The following is a 10,658-nucleotide window of genomic DNA, read 5'->3' as shown; positions in this document are numbered from 1 at the left end:
CGTTTTAGTTTGAAAACCTAAAAAGATGATGTGTTTTAGTTAAAAAATGTAATTGATATGTTGCTCGGTGTTAATTTAGAAGATTGAGTTGTTTTGGTTAGAACATATTGAAAAGATAATATGTTTGGGTTAAAAAGGATAATTGATTGTATAGATAGGCCCATAATTCGGCCCAAGTACTGACCGACCAAACTTTTAATGTTTATTATAATTTAAAGAGGCGCATGAAACCAAATACCGACCCATCGTACTAATCTAAATTTAATGTTTCGGTTTAATAGATGATAAAAATATACTATAACATGTTATAAATTCAAGAGCTCCGTGAGTCGAATACCAACCGATTCACCAAACTCAACTAAGTGACCTACCAAGTGAACTTTTTATTCTTGACTTTAATAGTGTAATAATATATAGTATATGATAGATTTGTAATATTTCTTTTAATGTAAAATCATTAGAGTATTTAAAAATAATGTTATTAATGTAGTTCGGTTGAATAATATCACATGTTATTTATTAATAATTATATTTAATGATATTATATTTTTATATATATGGCGCCCATGTTAATTGTAAAAACTCGGTTTTTTTAGTTAGAAAATCTAAAAAAGATAATGCGTTTTGGTTAAAAAGGCAATTACTATGTTGCCCGATATTATTTTAGAAGATCGAGTTTTTTTAGCTAAAAAATATATAAAAAATAATTTATTTTAGTTAAAAAGAATAATTGGTTATATATATAGAATTATAGATAGACCCGTAATTCGGCCCAAGTACCAACCGCCCGACCAATATAATAATACTCCTTCTATTTTTTATTATTTGACGTTTAGACTTTTGGCACACATCTTTACGTATAAATATGTCGCCCATGTCTGTATTAATTGTAAAAGATTAATTTTTAGTTGGAAGATTTATAAAAGATAATATATTTTAGTTAAAAAAAGTAATTACCATGTTTCTCGTGTTATTTTAGAAGATTGAGTTTTTTAGTCAGAAATATAAAAAAAGTAATATATTTCAATTAAAAGGATTAATTGGTTATATAGATAAGTCCGTACTTTGGCCCAAATTAAAAAAAATAATTGATTATATAGATAGGCTCAGAATAATTGGTTATATAGATAGGCTCGTATTTTGGCCCAAGTACTGACCTACCAAACTTTTATAATATGTTATGAATTAGAGAGGTTCGGGGGTCGAATATCAACCGACTCGCCAAACTCGACCGACCGACCAACTGAACTTTTCCTATTTCGACTTTAGTGATATAATAATATAGGTATAATATAGATTTATAATATTACTTTTAAAGTGAGTAATGTTAATGTATTTTAATTGAAAAATATCACCGGTTATTTATTAACAATCATATATAATAATATTATAATTTTATGTATGTGTCGCCCGTGTTAATTGTAGAAGATCTGTCTTTTTATGTTAGAAAATCTAAAAAAGATAATGTGTTTTAGTTAGAAAGGTAATTACTATGTTTCTCTATGTTATTTTAGAAGATTAAGTTATTTTAGCTAGAAAATATAAAAAAGATAATTTATATTAGTTAAAAAGAATAATTTGTTATATATTATAATTATAATCATTTAAAAACAAAAAAATAAACAGGAAAAGGTTGCCTCAATCCGAAAGAAACCGGAGGAAGTAGTTGCGTAGTAAAAACCAAACACAGCCTAAAAAGTGTAATTTACAGAGAGCAAAGCGAAGCTATTTGCAAGGTCATGTATTTGTTTTATGTTTGGACTTCTTTGTATATTTGGACTTGTCTATATTTTAAAGCCCACTAATTATAAAAATTCGTGTAAAAGCCCGCGTACCGACCGACCAAACTTTTAATGTTTCAGCTTTAATAGTATAGTATAGATGTTATTTTATTACTCAAGTCAATAGTATTTTACAATTACCCTACTCAATTTAAAACAATAAATAATACATAGCTAAAGTCGTAAATACTTGCAAGCACAATATATACACTACCGTTAATGTAAGTTGATTTAAATGAAAATTAGTTTTTGAGATTAAAAGTCTAGGTTGACATTAAATCAATGTCAATATCATAATCTATTAGTAACTAAAGCTGACCCGATGTTCATAGGTTTTTATCTATTAAACAAATTCTCGATTTTGTAAGATGTTAGCTAATTGTCAATGTTATAATTCACAAATTAAAATTGGCCAAATCCGCCTTAGTCATTAACACATTAAAAACCTAGATTGAATTCATTATTCTCACTTTCACAAAAGACTTTTATTTTTTTTAGTATATCAATGAATATGAATACAACATCAGCATTGAATCTTTTATAATTAGTGAATATGGAGTCATATGTCCGTGTGTGTATGTAAATTATTGTTTGTTATATTTTTATATTCTAAATATTTTATTTATGTATATATGTTTTTTATTTTGAAAAAGAAAAATAATTCAATAATGAAAAGTCATACGGCATCTACAGATAGAGTCGAAATTGAACAAACGCAGAATCATATCGCTGTTGAATCCTTCCTTCTTCGGTAGGCAACCAAGCGATTTTTTGAAGAGATATGTACATGCTGTAATACTCCCAATGTTGTTTTGAGCAATCGACCATAAATGCGTCACCATACAAACCTTTATTACTGAATCAGTATCATGAAAATCCCGCAGATCTGTAATCCCGGACATGATGAACACACAAAACCCAAACAAAAACCAAACTCTCACAGAAGGAGAGACCAAACAAAACCTAAATAAATTGGGAACTTCCGAAGAAAACAAGAAATTAATTAATAGTAAGAAAAGAAGACAAGATTGAGGCTTTCCACCGGTGAAAGCCGATGAAAACCCCTCAGATAAAAGAGACGACGGCTACTTCAAGGTGAGAGAAATTTAGGATTTTTGAGAGGAGAGTATTGTTGAATTTCATTAACATTTACCGAGCTAATTGATTACTCAAATAACATACATTTATATTATTCAAATATTATATTTGTTTAAATATAAATAACAATTATTTATATATTGTAGTTGTAGTACTGGTCGACAGTTAATATCTATTTTTACACAATCGAGCATCAATCATGACTGTGACATAAAAATAATTTATATATTATAAAGACTAATAATTGACATTCACAATTTTTTTTAAGAATTTCAAGAAACATCTGTACCAATATTATCATTCAAATCGTTTTCAATCTTTTTTTCATCTATTATTTTAATTTTTTAATAATATTTTTCTTTTATGCTATTTAAAGTAAAAGTTTATAATAACCCGTGCAAGGCACGGGCCATTTGCTAGAATTCTTTTATGCATTATATAATTATAATATATAATATTCTTGATCATTTTCTTATTGATAAATATTATGTAGTGTTTCAGGTATATTTAAATAATTATTTATTAATATACATGATTTTCATATAAGACATTACCCACTTACACGATATTTTTAATATAGCTCATCAAACAAATTATATAATTTCATGCTTGTGTCATGTAATTTGTATTTGCTGAGTGAGTATAAGTATGACAGTCGCTATACATTTAAAAGAAAAAAACTCAGATTGATCCGGCTCGTATGTTAACAAATTGTAAACTAAAAATTAACACATGTTGAATGCATAACTGAAATAATTTTGAGTTTTGGTTAAATAAGTTATAAGTAATATGTTATTTTATTACTCAAGTCAATAGTAATTTACAATTACCCTACTCAATTTAAAACAATAAATAATACATAGCTAAAGTCGTAAATACTTGCAAGCACAATATATACACTACCGTTAATGTAAGTTGATTTAAATGAAAATTAGTTTTTGAGATTAAAAGTCTAGGTTGACATTAAATCAATGTCAATGTCATAATCTATTAGTAACTAAAGCTGACCCGATGTTCATAGGTTTTTATCTATTAAACAAATTCTCGATTTTGTAAGATGTTAGCTAATTGTCAATGTTATAATTCACAAATTAAAATTGGCCAAATCCGTCTTAGTCATTAAAACATTAAAAACCTAGATTGAATTCATTATTCTCACTTTCACAAAAAACTTTTATTTTTTTTTAGTATATCAATGAATATGAATACAACATCAGCATTGAATCTTTTATAATTAGTGAATATGGAGTCATATGTCCGTGTGTGTATGTAAATTATTGTTTGTTATATTTTTATATGCTAAATATCTTATTTATGTATATATGTTTTTTTTTTTGAAAAAGGAAAATAATTCAATAATGAAAAATCATACGGCATCTACAGATAGAGTCGAAATTGAACAAACGCAGAATCATATCGCTGTTGAATCCTTCCTTCTTCGGTAGGCAACCAAGCGATTTTTTGAAGAGATATGTACATGCTGTAATACTCCCAATATTGTTTTGAGCAATCGACCATAAATGCGTCACCATACAAACCTTTGTTACTGAATAAGTATCATGAAAATCCCGCAGATCTGTAATCCCGGACATGATGAACACACAAAACCCAAACAAAAACCAAACTCTCACAGAAGGAGAGACCAAACAAAACCTAAATAAATTGGGAACTTATCGAAGAAAACAAGAAATTAATTAATAGTAAGAAAATAAGACAAGATTGAGGCTTTCCACCGGTGAAAGCCGATGAAAACCCCTCAGATAAAAGAGACGACGGCTACTTCAAGGTGAGAGAAATTTAGGATTTTTGAGAGGAGAGTATTGTTGAATTTCATTAACATTTACCGAGCCAATTGATTAATCAAATAACATGCATTTATATTATTCAAATATTATATTTGTTTAAATATAAATAACAATTATTTATATATTGTAGTTGTAGTACTGATCGACAGTTAATATCTATTTTTACACAATCGAGCATCAATCATGAATGCGACATAAAAATAATTTATATATTATAAAGACTAATAATTGACATTCACAATTTTTTTTAAAAATTTCAAGAAACATATGTACCAATATTATCATTCAAATCGTTTTCAATCTTTTTTTCATCCATTATTTTAATTTTTTTTATAATAATTTGGTAACATTGTATATTATTTTCCCCAAATTAAATAATTATTAATTCAACAGAATTTAATAAATAATAGTTGAACTTGTTAATCATTTCAAATTATTGATCAATATAAACTTTTACTTTAAATAGCATAAAAGAAAAATAGGGATCACTTTCTTACAAATTAACCATCATCATAAAGTATAATAAATAATATTTTTTATTTAAAGTAAATTTGAAAGCTAAATCGATTTAGCATATCCTCGTCATAGTTTTAACGGATCTTGTGATAACTTATACTACTATCAAATTTCACATATACTAAAAATAGGGTCAACTGCCAAAATAATATATTACCCATTACCTTGATTTTATAAAGATCTCAAACACATTAATCTTTCTCGTCGAGCTCGTATCAGGAATATGCTAAATCTGGACATTGATGATGTATTTTCAGCTGGGTCATATAGTTGAATTTTTGAGTTTTTTTGAAAAATGGGTCAACTTTTGATTTTGAATTCAAGATAAACTCAAATACAATTGATTGATAAAAGAAATTCTTCCAAGGAAGGAAGACAAAAGAACTATTCCAAAAAAAATAAAAATACAATTGATTGTTCATGAGCGAGAGTATTTTCTGGGAAGGAATTGTTTGGGAAGCATCGACTTAGGGACAAAATTGTCTTTCACATCTATTAAAATGTCTCATCAATTATACTGTATGTCTTAAGGATTTAAGAGTATCATCAATTTTATCCCCCTGTTCTGTTATTATATATAGAAGAGATTAATAATAATGATTATTATGTGATATGGATGGATGCTGGTATAGATATGAGGAAGGCATGAATTATTTTCGGGTGGGGATAGAATCCCAGTAGGAAATCAGCCGCAACAACTGTAAACTATATAATATTGTTGATGAGACCCGGGTATTCAATATTTTTATGCTCCCTCTATTTTTTTTTTAATAACTTTTATCAGTTTTCTTAAACTTCACGAGTCCGAATACAATATATTAAATGATTATCTCCGTAACAATCTTTATCTTTATTTATGTTTTTCTATGTTTATCATTAGTACTAAACATTATATTTATTATAAAAATATAAATATGAAAAAGAAAGAAAAGAGTTTGAAAAGATAATAGTTTAAGAATAATTGTTATTTGAAAATATATTTTCAAATTATACCTATAACTTATAGTAAGATGGTTCTTTAATAAATATCAAATGTGTATGCATTATTAAGAAAGAGATACTAAACTTAAAAAACAAATATTGAAAATTACTCATGCGGTACACAATATATTTATTACTCCATCCGTCGTATTATTTATGTTATAGCCAAATTTGGCTAGGTCCTTGTTGGGCCAAGTATGTACTGAGTTTAACTAAGTAAGACATGAATTGGGCTAAGAGTCCTATATAAAGGAAGGACGCGTCCTCCTGCTTATAAAGGGAGGACGCGACCGACCCTTGAAGAGACTAGTCTGAACGGAAGGGCGCAGCCCTCCGTGACGCGACTGATCCGCCGATGTTGCGTATCTTAATGAAGAGGACGCGTCCTCCGCGTCGGAAGGAGGGATGTGTCCTCCAGGTCACACGTGTCCCATGAAGAGGACGCGTCCTCCTGCTTATAAGGGGAGGATGCGATCGACCCTTGGTGTTGCGTGAAGAGGAGGCGTCCTCCTGCTTATAAAGGGAGGATGCGACCGACCCTTGGTGTTGCTTGAAAAGGACGCGTCCTCCGAGTCACAAGGAGGGACGCCTTACTTGAGAGTGTTGATGGAGAGACGCGACCGACCTCCGTCCACCCACGTCCTGTAATATGTGGAGGAGGGCACGCCCTCTTCGGAGGTGACCGAGGGGCGCGTCCCTTGTAAGAAGTTGACAATGAGATGAAGACCAAGGGCGTGCCTTTAACGGGGTGTCCTCGCCTCCCCGGGGGCGCGACCTCATGTTAAAGAAGGACCTGTCTGATGTGTTGTAAGAAGGCTCTTCTTATGGGAGAGTGTACATTCGCTGAGACAACCCTTCCGAGGGAGACGAAGACCGTCCCTCCGGGGATAGGAAGACCTACCCCTCCGGGGGGATATGACGACCCCTCCGGGGGATACGACGACTCTTCCGAGGTGTTGTAGCCGTTTTTGTATATCATGTGGAGGGGAGGACGCGCCCTCCCCAGACATGGCCCGGGAGGTGCTGTCTCTTGTCCAGTAAGGAGGATTGAAGACAAGATAAGGGAAGGACGCGCCCTCCCCAGACATGGCCCGGGAGGTGCGGTCTCTTGTCCAGTAAACAGGGATGAAGACGGGAATTGGGAAGGACACGTCCTCCCTATCAGGGCGCGTCCTTTGACTCAGAAGAGGCATAGTTATGAAATACATGATGAAAGAAAGAGTATGAGTGAGTCTCCGTGACGACCCTTCCGAGGGATATGAAGACTAGTTACCAAGCTCATTTGGTAGTTATCAGGCTCATCTGATAGTTCCCGGGCTCATGCGGGCATGATCTACAATCCTCAATCCTGCTATCTGCCGAGTTAACCCTCGTGTGGGGGCTTGAGGTGATCATGGCTCTTGAAGGCCCTCCGGGGTAACACGAAGGCCGATCATATGTCTGGATCCTGTATTCTGGTGAGTTAGCCCTCATCGGGGGATTGAGACGATCGTGTAATTTGGCTCCTTGTCTACCTTGTTTGAAGATGAAGACCTCACCGAGAGGTGAGGACGTGTCCCTGCACCTCGAGGGGTTAGTCATGGCTCCCCCAGATAACTTCTCCATAAGAGTCGTGGACTCGTGGTAGATGCTATCTCTCGTAGTGGAGATATCGTTGAATCCGTGATCTATTTGGATTAGGAGTCTGAGGTAGTCATACTCAAGACTAATTCTAACAGGAGTAGGATTCTCCAAGATGGGCCTTCGGCCTATCTCCGACCTTATTGCCAAGAGGCCTAGTCCTGATCAAACTAGGACTCCTGGTTCCATAGAACTACGTATGGCTTGATCCCCTATAAATATAGGGGTACGTAGGCACATTGGGGGATCATGAGTTGAGAGCACGTGAGACCAACTCAAAACCCTAATCTCAGCCACCCCCTAAAACAAACAACCACCACTCTCCGGCGACCAAAACCACCGTCACGGATCTTGATTCCGGCCGTGAACCTCATCTTTGTTGATTACCAAATTCCTTTATCAACAATTTATATTGAGGGACGGGAATTAGGTACGTATATTAACTCCGGCCCCGCTTTACAATCCAGTTCTGGAGATCCTTAATTGAAACCTAAATTGCTTCGGAAGTGAGAAGTGAGTGATAGTAAGGAGTCATTTGTTAACCTAAATGAAACTAAAATGCTGGACGATATATGTATTTTCATTAAGACTGTTTGTTTACAATTATTCTTGAAGCTGAACGACACCAAAACTAGCTGGACGACTCATCCTACAAAATTGAGGCTCTGTGGTCCAGAAATTGCCGGTGCCTTCACTCTAGTGTCTGCGCATAATTTCTAATATAAGTATAGTTATACTATTCTTAACCCTCTTTAATTTATTTATCTCTTATTTAATTTTATTTTTATGATCATGTAGAAAGTTAGTAACATAAGACAAGCCTTAACTTGAATTATAATTTTTTATAAAATTCTATTATACAATATTTGGATCGTTAACATGTATTTTTTATATTAATAATAAATAAATTTTGTACGTTTTTGCTAAATGCTCATGTTCATTTTATGTATTTTAAGCTTTATAATCTATGATATTTTGCTATAAATATAGTTTATAGTCTTTATTTACATATTGTAAAATATTTTGGTTATATTATTCATTATAAATTTTATTTAGATTTTTTATTCATTCAGAAATTTTATTCTGATTTAACAAATGACAGAAAAATATATTCGTCCAGAAATTTTACTCCTTCAGATTTTTTACTCATCCAGAAATTTGATTCAGATTTAACAAATGATCCCTAAGTCTCCTGAGGGTGAGAAAGTTGAGAAAGATGTGCGGGAGCGATTGCGAGAGATGTGCGAAAGAGGGTGGTGAGAGAGAGGGATTCGAAAAAGGGTAGAGTGAGTTGTGAGAGATTGAGAGCTATGAATACTTTTATTTAACCTGCTCCAATGAAAATATTTGTATTTTGTCGTAATCCGCCTTTAGTAATTTATGTCCCGTCTATTTGTATTAAGTTTGGTTACATTTTTCATATGGAGCAACGGCTACACGGAATTTAGCATAGCCTTAAATATGAAATCTTGTGTACAGTGATATTTATTTATATTAATGATAACGATAAAAAACAGTGTAGCCATAGATCCACTGAAAAAAGTGTTGTTGAATCCAATATATGGTGTAGTGAGTTATAGAATTATAATTAACCGGAGTCTTAAAATACAATGAAAAAACATATAAATATATAAACAGAAAAGAGCGTAAAGTAGTGAAACCCACTGACAGCATATATATAAAATAAGTATAATACAATAAAATAGTGAACGTAATTAGTTTTTATATCATAAAATTTTACTATTTTGGAAAGTTTTGAAATATAAATATAAAAAATTGTCTAAATTAATATTCATCAATTATTTGAAACGTATTTTATTAAAATAATTGATAATTATACATACATTTGAGTTAGATTTTAAGAAATCCGACATATTAATCAAATAACTGATATTCATATATAGAGTTGAGTTGATTAGTTCGGACAGATCTCATATATTACCGATTCGAAAAATTAGATTATATAAAGATAAATTCTAAGATATTCGAACCCATACACGGAGAGACTTAAACCACACTTCTAAGAATTGGTTGCTAATATATACACATGTCATTATTCATTAGAAAACAAAGAAATTAGTTGATCGGTCAGTTTGGTGTACAAAGCATGTCAATGAATGATACGTCAAGCACGTTATACATCTCATTGGTTCAAGGGGAAATAAGCAAGGTTTTGCCATAAGGTCATCCATGGTGGATTGGTGGTTCTTGCCTTCTTGGTAGTATTTTATTATAACTTTTGATTCTTATAGATAGAGAGTATGTAGTGGGTGTTTGGGGCAGGCTTAAAAGCCACCCTTCTGAATTTTTAAGTTAGAAACACTTATTCGTACCGTTTGTGTAAAAAATCGAGAAGCACTTATAAAAAGTTAGTATTCCTAATTTTTGTTTTATGATTTCTACTTTTTTGCCAAACAGTTTAATCACTTGTAAATCTCAATTAACTTCTAACTTCTATTTCATTTATTTTATTTTAAGCAAAAAGCACTTATTTTAAACTCATCCAAACGGTCCCGTAATAATGTCAATCTGCAGACAGCAATTACAACACGTGCGGGGGTGTATTCGATTGGGATTTTAATGCATTGTTTTTAGTCTATGGATTTTAATGGATTGTATGGGATTTTGATTTTTTGCGGATTCTTGATGAAATGTCGCAGAGTTGATAGGATTTAGATACAATGCTTCAAAATCCCATTGAATTTGGTGGGATTTCAAAAAACTTAAAATACATTGAAGAATGCCACAAAATCCATCATTTTATGAAATGAAAAAAAAAATCCATCAGCATTTGAATACCATCAGATTTTAATAGATTTTAAACAATCCCAATTGAATACCATCGGATTTTAAAGCA

Source organism: Daucus carota, chromosome 5 (genome assembly GCF_001625215.2).
Source record: "Daucus carota subsp. sativus chromosome 5, DH1 v3.0, whole genome shotgun sequence".
NCBI classification, from domain to species: Eukaryota; Viridiplantae; Streptophyta; class Magnoliopsida; order Apiales; family Apiaceae; genus Daucus; species Daucus carota.
This window is presented reverse-complemented; position numbering follows the sequence as displayed.